This window comes from Rhinatrema bivittatum, chromosome 4 (assembly GCF_901001135.1).
Source record: "Rhinatrema bivittatum chromosome 4, aRhiBiv1.1, whole genome shotgun sequence".
NCBI classification, from domain to species: domain Eukaryota; kingdom Metazoa; phylum Chordata; class Amphibia; order Gymnophiona; family Rhinatrematidae; genus Rhinatrema; species Rhinatrema bivittatum.
In genome coordinates this window covers 232,633,784-232,649,278 of record NC_042618.1, presented here as the reverse complement: position 1 = coordinate 232,649,278, position 15,495 = coordinate 232,633,784, and the positions used below count along the sequence as shown (strand labels likewise).

At 44.7% G+C, this 15,495-nt stretch overlaps 1 protein-coding gene across 4 annotated transcripts in view; it reads right to left on the bottom strand.

The window, feature by feature from the left end:
• The window catches only part of CACNA2D4 (calcium voltage-gated channel auxiliary subunit alpha2delta 4), a 558,520-nt gene that overhangs the window by 273,033 nt on the left and 269,992 nt on the right, over nucleotides 1–15,495 (bottom strand). The gene's annotated exons all lie outside the window — the stretch shown is intronic.

Below are 15,495 nucleotides of genomic sequence, written 5' to 3'. Positions count from 1 at the left end.
ATCACTGCATTGTTTTCTTAGACTGTCCAGGCATTTTGGAGGACTATATCTCTAATGGGATTTCTTGCAATGGAAAATTATGGACAACATCCACAGAAGATCTCCTGTTGGGCAAAACAGAGTTCTGGGTTATTTTATGAAAATCTTATCACTGAACTTTGCCTACCAACCTACACTAATCAGGATGGTACCCACTTTTTTAAGGAGCTTCTCACTATATCATACTAGACTCAGAAACCATACTTGAAGTTAATTCTATAGCATTTTTTTGAGGCAGACCTGTACACTCATGGATTTATATTTTCATTGTGATCAATGTAAAGGATGAGAACACAGCACCACAAACTGAGTGTGTGTGTGTGTGCGCGTGAGTGTGACGTTTCACTACAAGCTCTGTGAAACTGGTTGCAGGTTTATGCTTTGTTTCCTTGAATCTTCTCTCACTTTCATTTTACAGTTCACATGGTGAAGAAGGTGGATTTCAGGACCTAAAAGGCTAGTTCCAATAAAAGGATAAAACTAAGGACTTAGTTGCTGTGCAAAATTTAAAAAAAAAATAAAAAAAAAAATATATATATATATTTCTAGGCCAGTGCAAAGATGCAATGATGGTAATATGTATTAACAGACATGAGACCCATGTGTGATACTTGGGCCAAGATTCCTTAGGACTAGGATAGGAGGGAGGGAGATGCAAGTGGCAGGTTTTTGGACACTTGAGGCTTTAGAGGGGAGTTCTGTGGGAAATCAGGCTTGTATGTACTTAAGTAATGTACAATATTATAAGGAGCCACAATACACCATACAACATCATACATCTTTACGTTTAAAACATATTATTCCCATCAGAGACAAACATCTTTATTATAAAACCCCTCATGAATAGAGGCTTATTGTTACATTAAAAATTCATACATCCTTTTGCATCCACACTCATTAAAAAATACTATATTATATCTAATACACTCCAGTTTACTATTGTAATCACGTAAACATTACATAAAGACAGTAGAGTTGCTTACCTGTAAACAGGTGTTCTCCCAGGACAGCAGGATGTTAGTCCTCACATATGGCCTATCATGGAACACTTTTATCAAAGTTTCTAGAACTTTGACTGGCACACTGAGCATGCCCAGCATGCCACTAACCCTGCATCCCAGCAGGGGTTCCCCTTCAGTCTCATTTGTATTAAAAGGTACGAGCGAAAAATAAAATAATAAAACATAAGTGAACCCAGCCCCGCGGGTGGCGGGCGGGTTTTGTGAGGTCTAACATCCTGCAGTCCTAGGAGAACACCTGGTACAGGTAAGCAACTCATCTTTCTCCCAGGACAAGCAGGATGGTAGTTCTCACATATGGGTGAATAGTGAGCTACAGGATGCCCGAATAGAGTGAACCAAAGCACCTAACGACGTGCAACAGGCACAACAACAGGGGTGTTGTTGATTATGAGGGCAGCCTGAACTTCACAGTGGGTCGTAGGTAGGAAGTTGGGTTATTAAACTGAAAACAAATTATGTAGGACAGACTGGCCAAAAACAGAATCTTGCCTGCCAGCCTTGTCGAGACAATAATGAGCTGCAAAAGTGTGGAGAGAGCTCCAGGTGATGCTCTAAAGATGTCCGCAACAGGTACGGAACGGAGGTGCGCCACTGACGTTGCCATGGGTCTGACCGAATGCACTTTTACTTCCCTGTAGCGGAAGGCCTGCTTGCTGGTATCAGAAGGTAATACAGTCCGCCAGCCAGGTTGTCAGAGTCTGCTTGCCCACCGGAACTCCCAGTTTAGTTTTATCAAAGGAGATAAGAAGTTGGGTGGACTTCCTATGGGCTGCAGTGCAGTCTAAGTAGAAGGCTAGTGCACGTTTGCAGTCCAAGGAATGCAGTGCCTGCTCACCTGGTTGTGAGTGAGGTTTTGGAAAAAAGGTAGGAAGTATTATGGACTGATTTAAATGGAAATCAGAAACTACCTTTGGCAGAAATTTAGGGTGAGTGCGGAGTACCACACGATTGTGGAGGAATTTGGTATAAGGTGGGTATGTGACCAATGCCTGTAGCTCACTGACTCTATGAGCGGATGTTTTAGCAACTAGAAAGATCACCTTCCAAGTGAGATATCTAAGCTCGCAGGTGTGTAGGGGCTTGAACAGAGGTCGCATGAGCCATGCTAACACAACATTGAGGTCCCATGACACAATTGGGGGACACAGTGGAGGCTTCAACTGGAGTAAGCCTCTCATAAAGCGCCCTACCAGGAGTTGCGCTGAAATCGTGGCATCTCCTACACCTTTGTGGTAAGCATCTATGGCACTTAGATGCACTCAGATGGAGTTTATAAGCCAGACTCTGAGAGGTGCCAGAGGTAGTCCAGGAACCTTGTTGTGGGGCAGGAAAAGGGATCTATTTCTTTTGTTGTGCACCACAAGGAGAATCTTTTCCACTTGGAATGATAAGATTTCCTAGTAGAAGGCTTCCGTGAAGATACGAGGACCTGGGACACATCGTTAGAAAGGTCAAGTGATTGTAGAATCAACCTTTCACCATCCATGCTGTCAGAGACAGGGAGTGGAGGTTCGGATGACGCAACAGTCCGTTGTTTTGCGTTATCAGAGCTGGATCTGTTCCCAGGCAAATTGGTTGCTGGACTGAGAGGTCGCGTAGGATGGGAAACTAAACCCGCTGTGGCCAGTATGGGGCTATGAGAATCATTGTGCCCCGATCTTGTTGTAATTTTACGAGAGTCTTGCTGATGAGTGGAATCGGAGGGTATGCGTATAGAAGACTCGTGATCCACGAGTGGTTGAAGGCATCCCTTGGAGGTGTCGTGCGACTGCAGTATAGAGAGTAGAATTGGTCTATTTTGCAGTTGTGAATCGACACAAAGAGGTCTATGTGCGGGCGGCCCCACTGGTGGAAAATTGTGTTTGCTACAGTGGGATCTAGGGACCATTCGTGGGGATGAAAGGTCCGGCTGAGATTGTCCGCCATCACATTGTCCACTCCTGCCAGGTAGGTTGCTCTCAGTATCATGGAACGAGAGAGCGCCCAGGCCCAGAACCTTGCCGCTTCCTGGCATAGTAGATAATAGCCTGTGTCCCCTTGCTTGTTGAGGTACCACATCGCTACCTGGTTGTCTGTTTGAATTAGGATTACCTTGTTGGATAGGCAATCCTGAAATGCGAATAGGGCATATCGTATCGCCCTGAGCTCCAGAAAATTGATCTGATGGTTTGATTCCGCTGAGGTCCAGGTTCCTTGGGTTTGTAGGTTGACATGGGCTCCTCAACCCAGGTTGGAGGCATCTGTGGCTAGCATGATCTGAGGATCAAGAATTTGGAAGGGTAGTCCTATCTGAAGACTGGACTCCTGTATCCACCAAGCTAGTGAGAGTCAAGCTGGCTGGTGACATGGACAATGTGGGGACATATGTTGATGTGATTGGGACCATTGGGACTTTAAAGTCTATTGTGTTACTCTCATGGCTAGCCAAGCCATTGGGGTAACGTGAACAGTAGAAGCCATGTGTCCTAGCAAGGTTAGCAGGTGACAAGCTGTAGTAGTGCGACGAGTCTGTATTGCTTTGGCTAAAGTTGACAGTGTGCGTGCTCAGTCCTTTGGGAGGAACGCCTTGGCTTGAATGATGTTGAGATCTGCTCCGATGAACGAGAGGGTGCATGATGGAGTCAGATGTGATTTGAGATAGTTTATGAGAAAAGCAAAGTACTGTAGCAGGCGTTTGGGTAAGATGGAGGGATTGAAGTACTCTCTCCTTGGATGGACCTCTGAGCAGCCAATCGTCTAGAAATGGATAGACGTGGATACTGCGCTGCCTTAGGTAAGCTGCTACTACTGCCAGGCATTTAGTGAATACCTGAGGTGCTGACGCTAGGCCAAATGGCAGCACTCTGTATTGGAAATATCTGTGACCTACTAGGAATCTGAGGTATTTTCGATGAGGAGGGTATATGGCTATGTGGGCATACGCCTCCTGAAGATCTAGAGAGCAGAGCCAATCTCCCTTTTGTAGGAGAAGGAGCATGGTGCCCAAGGTAACCATCCTAAACTTTTCCTTGCGGAGATGTTTGTTTAGGGTGCAGAGGTCCAAAATAGGACGTATGCCGCCTGACGTTTTTGGAATCAGAAAATAATCGAGAGTAGAACCCTTTTCCTCGCTGCAGTTGGGAAACCGGTTCCATGGCATTGGAGCACAGGAGAATCGAGGATTCTGCCTTGAGAAGTGGAGTATGGTCAGTTAGACTCCATGCCGGACATGGTGGAGAGTCTGGTGGTAGTGTGAGGAAGTTTAGATGGTAACCGTGGGCAACCACAGAAAGGACCCATTGGTCAGTAGTGAATGTGTGCCATGTGCTGGCAAAGTGGCACAGGCGGCCTCCCACAGGAAAAGTTGTTGGAGGCAGGGGTTGACTGCTGCTCTCTAGAAGGGAGTCAAAACTTCGACACCGGACCAGTCGGCGGAGTTGGTTGGGCTTTTGGGGCCCTGAGCTGCTGAGGTTGTCCTCTTTGAGAGGGTCTGGGCGGTTGAGCACGGGATGGAGGAAGGTAATACCTACATGGCTTATAGGATAGCCTCAGGTTCCTGTCTAAATGACCTCTTGGCGGTAGATGAGAAGTCCGAGGGAACAGTGGGCAGCTGGCACAAGGTCTCATGGTGATCTTTGAGTTGCGCCACTGTCTCCTGAATTTTCTCGCCAAACAAATTGTCCCCTGTGCATGGAAGATCTGCCAACCTGTCCTGGATTTCCTGGCGTAGGTCAGAGAATTTGAGGCATGTCCAGTGTCTGGCGCTTATTCCTGCTGCTAACATTCTGGAGGCAGTCTCAAAGATGTCATACACTGTCCTGACCTCGTGCTTTCCAGCATCAAGTCCTTTTTGGAGGATCGTAGCGAGTCCCTCCTGAAATTCTTCTGGCAGGGTCTCAGAAAAGTCCTGGACTTGTTTCCAGAGATTCTTTGAGTATTGAATCATGTATAGCTGGTAGGCTTTTATATGTCAAAAAGCATCAAAGAGAGGGAAATAGAATCCAGTCCTATTACCACAAACCACTATACACATGAGACATCATCATAGACAATCGCTTAAAAATTGTAATCTCCTGTCTCTTGCCCGCAATGGGCCTCAGGCAGTCAGCCTTCTGAGAAGTATTTTTTGTAATCATTTATTGTCTCTTGTACTTCTGTTACTGAAGACTATGTTATTCAATTTTATAGCAAAACTTTATTAATGCATCTATTAAAATGTATCAACCTATTGTCTCTATCTTGAAACCGGAATACTTAGCCAATTCAGATGCTCATCAGCCACTGAATCTTGACTGGAACGAGTTCTCAAAATTTTTCACCCAATTTTTTCACCCAACACGAGCCATGTTTCGACTATTACAGTCTTCTTCAGAGAAATAGTTACTGTCCACCATCGGCACAATATTCTCTTAACCTAAAAAAAACCCCCAACAACCATACAATACAACTCACACACTCTCTCTCTCAAAGGAGAGTCCATCTCACTCATATCAAATTTCTATCTCAAACATCCAGCTCTAAAAAAACAATGTCCTAACACATCCCCAACCTCGTTTACAATAAATTGCTATCTTATTTTCTACTTGATATCTTAGAAATAATCGCTTACCCGGACACTCAAATAACGTCTCTTCAAAGTCAATGCCACAACATGGGTCTCGGCGTCTCAGCTCATTCAAAGTCCAAAAAGTCGTTTAAATGTACATCCCTCTCTAACGTCACCGGAAATTATCACTCCCTCCGTGAAACAGGGACTACAAAGCCTATAATTAAGAGGCAGTACTTCAGGTCCAATTCCTCCCGGAAAGTTGGTGTTGGCAACACAGCAGCCGGGGTTGGAAGCTCAGTAGGCGTTGCGAGAGGGTCCACAGGAATGTGTGGAGTCTCTGCTCCCGGCATCGGTGCAGGTGGGGAATGCCTTGGTGTCCTGGGCCCAGAGGAGGATGGGGGCTCCTCTCCCCGGGACATTTTGGACGGCGGCTCAGTCTGTGTCGATGGTGTGTTGGTGCCATCATTGGAAGAAGGCTCACGTCGGTGTTGATGACGGTGCTTTTCTCGATGCTCAGTCTGGTCCTTCTCCGGCACCAAGGATGAGGATGTCTATGCCTTTGGGCGCGAAGATGCCGGTGATGGCCAGTCACAGGTGTCTCGATGGTGATGGAGTCGATTAAGAAGACGGCTTTCGACTCTTTGCACTCTTGGCCAGAGTAGATGGAGACGAGCGCTTAGATTTGAATAGGTGTTCCATTTCTTGTAAGCAGGCCCAGCGGCATTTGAGTCATTTGGGCACAACTAGTGCACTGTTGGACGTCGTGGGAAGGCCCCAAGCATAAGACGCAGATGTCATGAGGATCTGTAATGGACATAGTCCTCGGACACTCTGGGCACTTCCAAAAACCGGTCGTCATTTCGACAAAAAGGGCGGCGCACGGTCGGTGGTCATCAGGCACCGATGGAAGCACTGCCGGGAACTGACCGCAAGAACGAGGTAAAAACTTACTGGCGTTATCAGAGGACGGCGGTTGATGGGGGACCTCGGGACGGGGAAAAATGTTGAAAAATAAGGAAAAATTTCCGTGAGGAAAACGTCGTGAGAAATTCTCAGAGCTCCTAAGAACCGTGAGGCAACTGCTGCGCGGAAAAAAATAGACTAAAGGGGGGACTCCTGCTGGATGCAGGGTTAGTGGCATGCTGGGCATGCTCAGTGTGCCAGTCAAAGTTCTAGAAACTTTGACAAAAGTGTTCCGTGATAGGGCTCCATCGATGTCGTCACCCATATGTGAGGACTACCATCCTGCTTGTCCTGGGAGAAAATATCGACTGCTTAACAGTTAATTATTTTACACAACCTTTATACAATTTCAACCTAATATAACTATTTTCACAACACTTCACAGGTTTTTTAAATTTCACATTATAATACCTAACCAATGGGATCCCACCCAGTCCTATATTCCATATACTACTGGCATTCCCTATTTTTTACCTCACTTCAAAATTCATAGTTTGATACTTCAAACTTATATCCCTTACATAGGTTAATCAACACAAACTGGCCACTTCAAACTTCAGTCCTGACAAGAGCCATGAGTTTCACCACCCAACGGCTTCCTCAGGGGAATGCTTCAGAAACCATCTCCCAAATAGAATCTTACCGTCTCTTGGGTATTGTATATGAAGGAAATGTAACTTTGGTTTTTCAATTATTCGACTGTGGGACAATAGGGCACCATTATCTCCGCTATGCCGGATGTCTGAACACTTGTACATTGAATGCTTTTACTTTAATTCTTTTAAGGGTGTAACTCCATTGCTCATGTGAAATATACGTTCTCCAGTCACTTACTCCTAACGTCAGCTATTAGATGTACAACACTCAAAAAATGCAGTTTCATGGTGTATTGGGCTCCTTATTATATTCTGTATTACACAAATTTTGGGTACTGGTAATTGAGATACCTTTAATATAAGCATTACCTGTGTGTGCATTTGCCATGACTCCAAATGTACCCCCTGGTTTGCGCACATTTGAGTAGGGGTCGGGGATGGTGTCTGAGGTCTGTGTGCCATGTGTGCACCAGAATAAGGAACAAAAATCATTAAGGCCATGATGCCTCATTTAAAATCCTCCTTTTGGTTTCTTAAGGTAGGCGCGTAGGGGTAAGGAAAGTCATAATTAGCAAAGATGCAAATAAAAGGCTGTCAAAGGAAAACTAATTGAAAATTATAATTATATATATTTTATATGCTAAGAATAATGCTTTTAAAAGAAAAGCAAGATTAACAAAATTTGAAGTTGCTTTGGTTTGTTTGCCAATGTTTTATGGGCAGCTGGCGTTCAATCACTCAGAGGAAGTGTTCAGTCACAGTTCAAATAATTATTTGCTACATATCTGAAGTATTTATTTCCTTCTTGTCAAGGCAGGTACTTTTATCTTCTATTAGGATAGCAAGCAAGCACTAGTGAATTTAAGATTTGCACACATAAAACCCTCTAGTAACTTATGGCTTAACACTAAGGCCCTACAATGCTCTATGTCCCATACCCTGAACTGAGGTGAAGGGATATACTCAAGACGTACAAAAAAAAAATGTTCCCTTTCGCCCAGCCCAAGTCACATGGGCTTCCCCTTGCTCAGCAGCCAGGTTGGAGCCTGGCTCCTGGAATTTTCCCCAGCTTACTCTAAAAGACCAGCTGGAGCTGAGGCTGGCTCAGGGTTTGGCAGCAAGCAGCAATGGGAAGCAGGTGAAGCTGTGCTCTTTCTCAGCAAGTCAAGAGAGGGGGAGTCCCGAAAATGATGTGTGCATGCAGGGTGGCTCGTGTCTCTCTGAAATTAGGTGAATACAGGGCCACGTGCTGATGAAAAGCAGTGGCATGATCACTGGCCACCTAGATGGTGGGTTACTGGGGCTCTGTGTGGGAAGCTAAAGAATGCCCAAAAACAATCTGTACAGTGAACAGAAAAACTATGGGGAAGAGATTGCTGTTAGAGGCACAGCTGGATAACCCCTGTGTACCCTCTAGCGAAGCACGTCTTCCATTTGCAGAGTGCCTCCCAATAGACTTGTTTACTTTTACTGTATTTGTGTGTTATTTAAAGAAAAGCTGCACACTTTTATACACTACAACATGGACCAAAAGGGTTCCCTCTAAAGCTAAGGCAGCAGATTTTTCATGGTAAATTATATTTCTGGCTTGCTGTTTCAGAAGAATAATAAAGATTGTATTTCTGTACAGGTTTGTTGGTTATTTAATAGTAATTTATTGTCACACAAAGGTGGTGCTGAGCTCACAGGTAGAGTCTCTGCCACAAAGAAGGTCAAAATCAAAGTCAAGGTCAAGGCAATGTATGCTGCTATGAAAACATTAAGGCACAGTCATGTACCCTAGCTTCAAACACTTCTCTTTTAGGAATATACTGAACACACCCAAAAACACTAATTTTATAATATTTTCAATTTAAAAAAAATCTTAGCCTGTTTTGACTGAAAATTTGGACAGCATCTCTGGATTCTTAGCTCTAGATGTGGAGATATGCTCTCTGGTTGTTACTGATTAGAAATCCCTTTTTGGAGGAAGGATACGTTTTCGCAATGAAGCAGTCAGCTGTTGCAAACAGCAGCGTATTTCAATGCAACCTATGGGATCCAGGGGGAAGAATGATCCTGGCACGCCTATATCAGCAGCTACAGGTTTTGTTCATGTAGAGAGGAAACTGCCCTGCAAGGCTGGATTTAAAATATGGGTGCCAATTGTGTGTGTGTGTGGGGGGGGGGGGGGGGGGGGGGGAGAGCCCATCAAAGAATTGAAGGGAATAAAAAGGTGGGAGAGGTTGTTCACCCCCTCAATCCCAGAAATCAGAGGTGTGAGAAGGGGGGAGGGGTTTGACTGTTCCCCCTCCTCCCAGGTCCTCCCTCTCCCGGCATCCCCTTCCCCCCCCATCGCCTTGGAGTTGCCAAACTGCATGTCCACAGCAGCAGCAACTCCTGGACGAAAATTCAGTGTGGGGCCTGCATGCTGTCTTCCGATCACAGGCCTTGCGGCAGCCCCAACCAAACTTCCTCTTACCATGGAAACCTACGTGAGGGGCAGGGCAGGCACAGCACCTGCGAGTGAGAGACAGCTTTCAGGATCCTGTGCTGAATATTCCTCCAGTAGTTACTACTGCTGTGGGGTGGGCACTGTTTGCCAGCATGGCGATGGTACACGTGCCCCAGCCCTTATGAAAATTTGGCACTGGAGACAATTGCTTTACATTGCCCATGCCAAAATCTGGGCCTGCTGACCAGCCACTGATCTCTCCATAACAAAAGAGTGATAGATAGTAAGCCCCAATCTTTGCAGGGGCCACCAATGCTAAGGCAGCTGGTGAGAAGAGCAGACGGTTCGCCAATGTAGTCCTCTGTTATTTCAAACATATACAGGTCAACCCCAGTCTAACCACATTGTAATGTGGTAATGGCGCAGGCAGTTCCTCATATGCCAGTGTGGCCATAGCAATGGCTTTCACAGAGTAACAGAATGAATACAAAAACTTACCTTTACTCTTTTCATTCCTCGTTCTGATGTTTCACAGAGGCATACCTCTCCATTAGCTCCAAGTCAGGTTCACTCACCATCTCCCATCCCTTAGTTTTTTGGATTTTTCATCCTCCTTTGTCAATACAAAACAGAAGACTACCGAAAGATCCCAAGACACTTGGATCTGGAAACTGAAAAACTAGGACTGGCCCAAAATGTCCTGGTTAGGTTAAATCAGTCAAGAAATATGTTTGGCAGCTAACGCCACTCTCCGAATCAAGGACTCATCTTAGCCTAAGGCCACTCCGAAAATGAAGCTCAGCTGTTTCATTGGGGAAAGACTGCTATTCCTATGGCAAGGGTATAAAGGTTTCATTTAGGGACTTCTTATAGACTTATACTTTTATTTCACACCCCTCCCACCACTTTGCTGTATATCAAGCACTGCAGTAATCCCCTGAGATCAACCAATGTCTTCCTGGTTTTGCTCAGCACCTGCTATTAACAAAGGGGCACCAGGAACTTGCTGGGGAAATCAGAAAGCACCAACCAAAGGCTACTGCTGATCCAGACTGCCCAGAGAGGCAGGGACACAATTTGAGAATTTAACATTGGTCTCTGTCAAGAACTATTATTGAATCATCAGTCTGGTCTCACTTCAGCTATTTCTTTATTTTTTATTTTAACATCTGTTCACTAATCATGCCAAAGCCCAAACCAGACAATTATTTGATCAAAAGGAAACGCATTTCTAAACAAGCTGCAGGGAAATAGCAATTTCTTATTTATTTGTACGACTCTGAAGCAGTGGGTCATCTTTGATGACCTCCTGCCACATCAACCTGAGGTCCTGCGGGCCGCACGCTACATGAGGCAGGTGCAAGCTATGGAGCACCTTCAGGGGTGTGTGGCACAAAGTGTTGCTATAGTAACGTGCCCACCCATCTGTGCATGCCTGCTGCTCCTTCACAATACATTATTACCAAATTAGCCTTGCAGGGAAGAAGGGGGATGAATCCTAAATACATATGCAAACTGCCTGGCAAGGAAGGATGCACATTCGGTTTGTTTCGTTTCTTCATGCACATACATTTTTTAATGCACATAAAATCGCATTTACGTACATAAAATCATTTTTATACAAATCTGCAAAAATGCGTCTGCATGTAAACATGCATTTTGCACACGTAATGAAACTCAATTTTAAAATGCAATAAAAAAGAAAGCAAAAAACAAGAGAAATGAAAAAAACAAAAAACTCACCATTTTCCAGTGCACACCCTCTTATCTGGTGTTAATATCCCTAACATGAAAACATTTTAGCTAGAAAAAGAAGTTGAAAATCCAATGCTCTGGGCACTACTATATTTAAAATTTAATATTTTAATCCTAGGAGCAAAACTTTACAGCTACTTCTCAAAAGAACAATGAAGATCTTACTAAACCTTTCTTCTCTACCTACCATTAGGGTTGCCAGTTGGCTCCAGATTTTCAGAACAGATTGATCCAGTCCTGGTTTTACCCCATTGCATGCTGGGATTTATTCTGATTTCCCTATTGCATTCCCCTAAGAAAAGCAAGACTATAACCTGTCCTGAAAATCTGGAGCCAGTTAGCAACCCTACCTACCATCTGTCTTGGGATGCTGCCGCCTTTTACTTCTACCACAGCAATTTCTCTCTGGCTCTTTTGGGCTTCTAGCTCAATTGGAATGAGCCACTGCTGGGAGATTTCTTCTTTTATTTTAGATCCTCTCCCACCTCACTTAATTCAGTAATTGCAGTCAAAGTACCAGTGATCATGCAGCAATGCTCCTACCACCCTGCAAGCATGGGTCCTGCATCATGCCTGAGACTCCCTCTCCACCGCCGCCCAAGGGGCTATGAACGTTGCCTCTGCAGCAAGACTAACCCTGGCCGGCCCAGGGAGTAGAGGCCTGGCTCAGGAATTGAACCCAGGTAGTGAACGGTTCAGTCACTGAGCCACCGGGCCAGCCTGGCAGCAGCTATTTGATTGTAGAGATGTGAATCGGAACTGGAATCTGTTCGGATTCCGTTTCCGATTCACATGTGGGTTTTTTTCCATCGGGCCCGATCGCGGTTTTGTTTATTGGCTGCGCCCGAGCCGATAAACAAAAAACCCACCCCGACCCTTTAAAAGTAACCCCTTAGCTTCCCCCCACCCTCCCGACCCCCCCAAAAACTTTTTACAGGTACCTGGTGGTCCAGTGGGAGTCCCGGGAGCGATCTCCCGCTCCAGGCCGTCCTCCCGCTCCCGGGCCGTCAGCTGCCACTAATCAAAATGGCGCCGATGGCCCTTTGCCCTTACCATGTGACAGGGTATCCATGCCATTGGCCGGATCCTGTCACACGGTAGGAGCACTGGATGGCCGGCTCCGTCTTGTGCTCCTACCATGTGACAGGGGCTGACAATGGCACCGGTAGCCCCTGTGACATAGTAAAGGCAAAGGCTATCGGCGCCATTTTGAATACTGGCAGCCGACGGTCCGAGTGCAGGAGGTCGCTCCTGGAACCCCGCTGGACTTTTGGCAAGTCTTGTGGGGGTCAGGAGGGTCCCCAAGACTTGCCAAAAGCCTCTGGTGGTCCATCAGAATTCTCAATTTCATGGTTTCCCAATTAGAATTTTTCCTGACGTTCCTTAATACGCAATTAAGAAGAAAAGAATTTCTAACCATGAAAGAAAGGGTATATAGAGAGGAGCAAAATTCTTACTACGTTTTCCATGCAAATGCGTTCTTATATACCAAAATACAAGATATGTATTCAGTTATCCAGAACAATTGCGTACATATCTTGACTCCTAAATTTCATCCTAAGGGAGAAAATAGAAATTTAGATACGGTTTAGACACAAACTATTATTTTTTTATTCTATTCAATAAACTGCTTCTTTTTCTGTCAGTCAAATTCTGTAATTACTATCGTAGACTATGTTTCTAGGTAATACAAATGAATATGCAAAGAATTTTCTAATTGTTTTCTCTTTTTTCTTTTATGTAGAAATGATATGTGCATATAGACTGTGTGTATCTTCTAAAAATGAAAAGTTTAATAAAAATAAAATAAAACAAAACAAAACAAAAACAAAAAAACTTACCTGAGCTCAGCCTTATTTGGCTGAGTAGAGAGACAGTCTCTGGTTGCGGGGGGAGACGGCATATGCCATCATCATCTCGCTCTGCTTCCTGCATCAGCTGCCTTTCAGCTGCTTAACAGCTAAGTCCACACTGGCTGAAAAGCCAGCTACCGGACCAAGGCACTCATCTGACGGACCTCAGAAATCACCTCAGGAATTCTCAACTGGGGGAGGGACCTTTTGGTATCACCACAGGAGAGCAGGGCAAATTTATTTTCCTTATTTCTCCTTTTTTCAAATCGAAGCAATCCCCAGTAGGGAGATGCTCATCCACCATCTGTTGAAGATGGAGAATGCAAGCAGGCTGATGTCACTGCAGGGGTATATATACTGTGATGTCAGTTTGCTCAATCTCCATCTGCTGGTAGAGGTGCATAACCCACTTGTTCTGGATTCATCTGACTGGACGCTAAGAAAGCGTGATTTTCAAGCACTGCCTACACTGTATACAAATCTGTTTCATGCATATTTGTTGTGGCTAGGTGTGTCCCAAGGACTGGGTTGAGAACCACTGCTCTGGTGAATTTCAGTACAGTAAGCTAATGAAATGCACAACAAGGCTTCATTAAAGATCATGTGGCCATATTAATGCTGCCATGTTGGCAACTCAATTTTCCCATGGCTAACCAGCCCACAGTGAAAGTGATAGTTATTGCAGGGCACCCTCTATCCTGCAACATGCATAAAAAACATCCAGTTCCACCCCCACCTCTACCCTTCAGCAGAAAGTACACAAAATGATCTCTGGGCCTGAACATTCCTCTTCTCCCCAAACTGCAATAATTTGCTGATGATGTGGTGGACTAAACTCTAACCCCTCTATCCCCAGACTCCAAAAAGTCCAAAAGCTGGTTTCCATTCTGTCACCAGTGGTGTAAAATTCAAAATAGTGCCACTGATGCTGTAACTAAAGATCAGATGATGTACACATATGATTAAATCCATAAACATATTTACTAAAACGTAATTTATTGAAATTTATCAAATCATTCAAAAATTACAAAAATATAAGGCTTAAAAATGCAAGCACAATGAAACAAATCCCAAGATACACAAAAGCGCTCCATAAATACCTATAAATATACAAAGCTAAAATCATTTAGTCCAATGAAACATGTAAAATTACAATCAGTCTACGAAAAACCTTTCTAGTTGTTGCTTCAGTAATAAACTGGTCATCAACAACCACCAACTACAATGATCACCAAAAGTTTATCTCTAGGGTAAAAAAAAAGTTATAATGTCACCAGAAAGAAACTCCTGGGCGGAAAAATACTTCAGGGGAAGATTTAAGACATCAGTAATAGACAGATTCCAGTACAGGCTCATATAATCACAGCATACTTCTTCAGGAAAGCATTTAATTGCAACATAGCATCATCAATGAATTTATTATATCATGGAGGAACCTTCCCATAACAGCAGGTCAAAGCATGTACAGGTCAGCAGCACCATCTTGAATTTGGTGTCACTGCCAGCAGGAGAGAAACCAATTCCCTCCCAGCAATGAAGAATAATAAGAGACTTTGGGGGTCAGGTTTGAAACCATCATCCCTCCTACAATTTTTTGTAGCTTGGAGTGGGATGGGGGTAGGGCAGGGTGGAGGTTCTCACCAGGAAGCCATATATGCATCAAGGCTTCTCAACCTGTAGGTCAGGACCCCAAATGGGGTCACAAGTGTCTTAAAAGGCCATGATCTTCAGGCACCAGAAGCAGCAGCATTAGGTCAGTGTGGGGCCTAAGAGCCAGCATATACTTATAGGCCCTGCAGTTTCTATGGTAACAGGACGCCCTGCATGAGGACAAACTGGGGTCATTGCAGGGCTTTGTGAGATTGCACTGGTTCTGAGGCTCCATACTGACTTTCATTACTAATGTTGCTGCAGCTTGTAGAGCACCATTAGGCTTGGAAGTAGCCATGAGGGAAGGGGATGGGTGGGCTGGTGAAGACTGCCACTGCTCCTCTCTCCTCACCCACAATTGAATTTGTCCAACAGAACAATGCTGTCTTGTCATCAGCCTACCTTCTCTTCCCACCCAATGTATTCTTTTTGCTCAGGGCCCATATTGTCACTGACCCCGGCCAGGGGGATTTTTGGAGGGGCTGTTTGAAAGGAAGGATCAGATGCAAGAGGGATTTGAGGGTTGGATCAGGTGGTTAAAGACTGACTGTGGATGCTGAGAGAGAGAGAGAATGACAAAAGATGGACTGGAGAACATAAGAGAGGAGCTGGAGTGAGAGTGGATCAGTTGGGAGGATGTGAAAGAAAGGTTGGA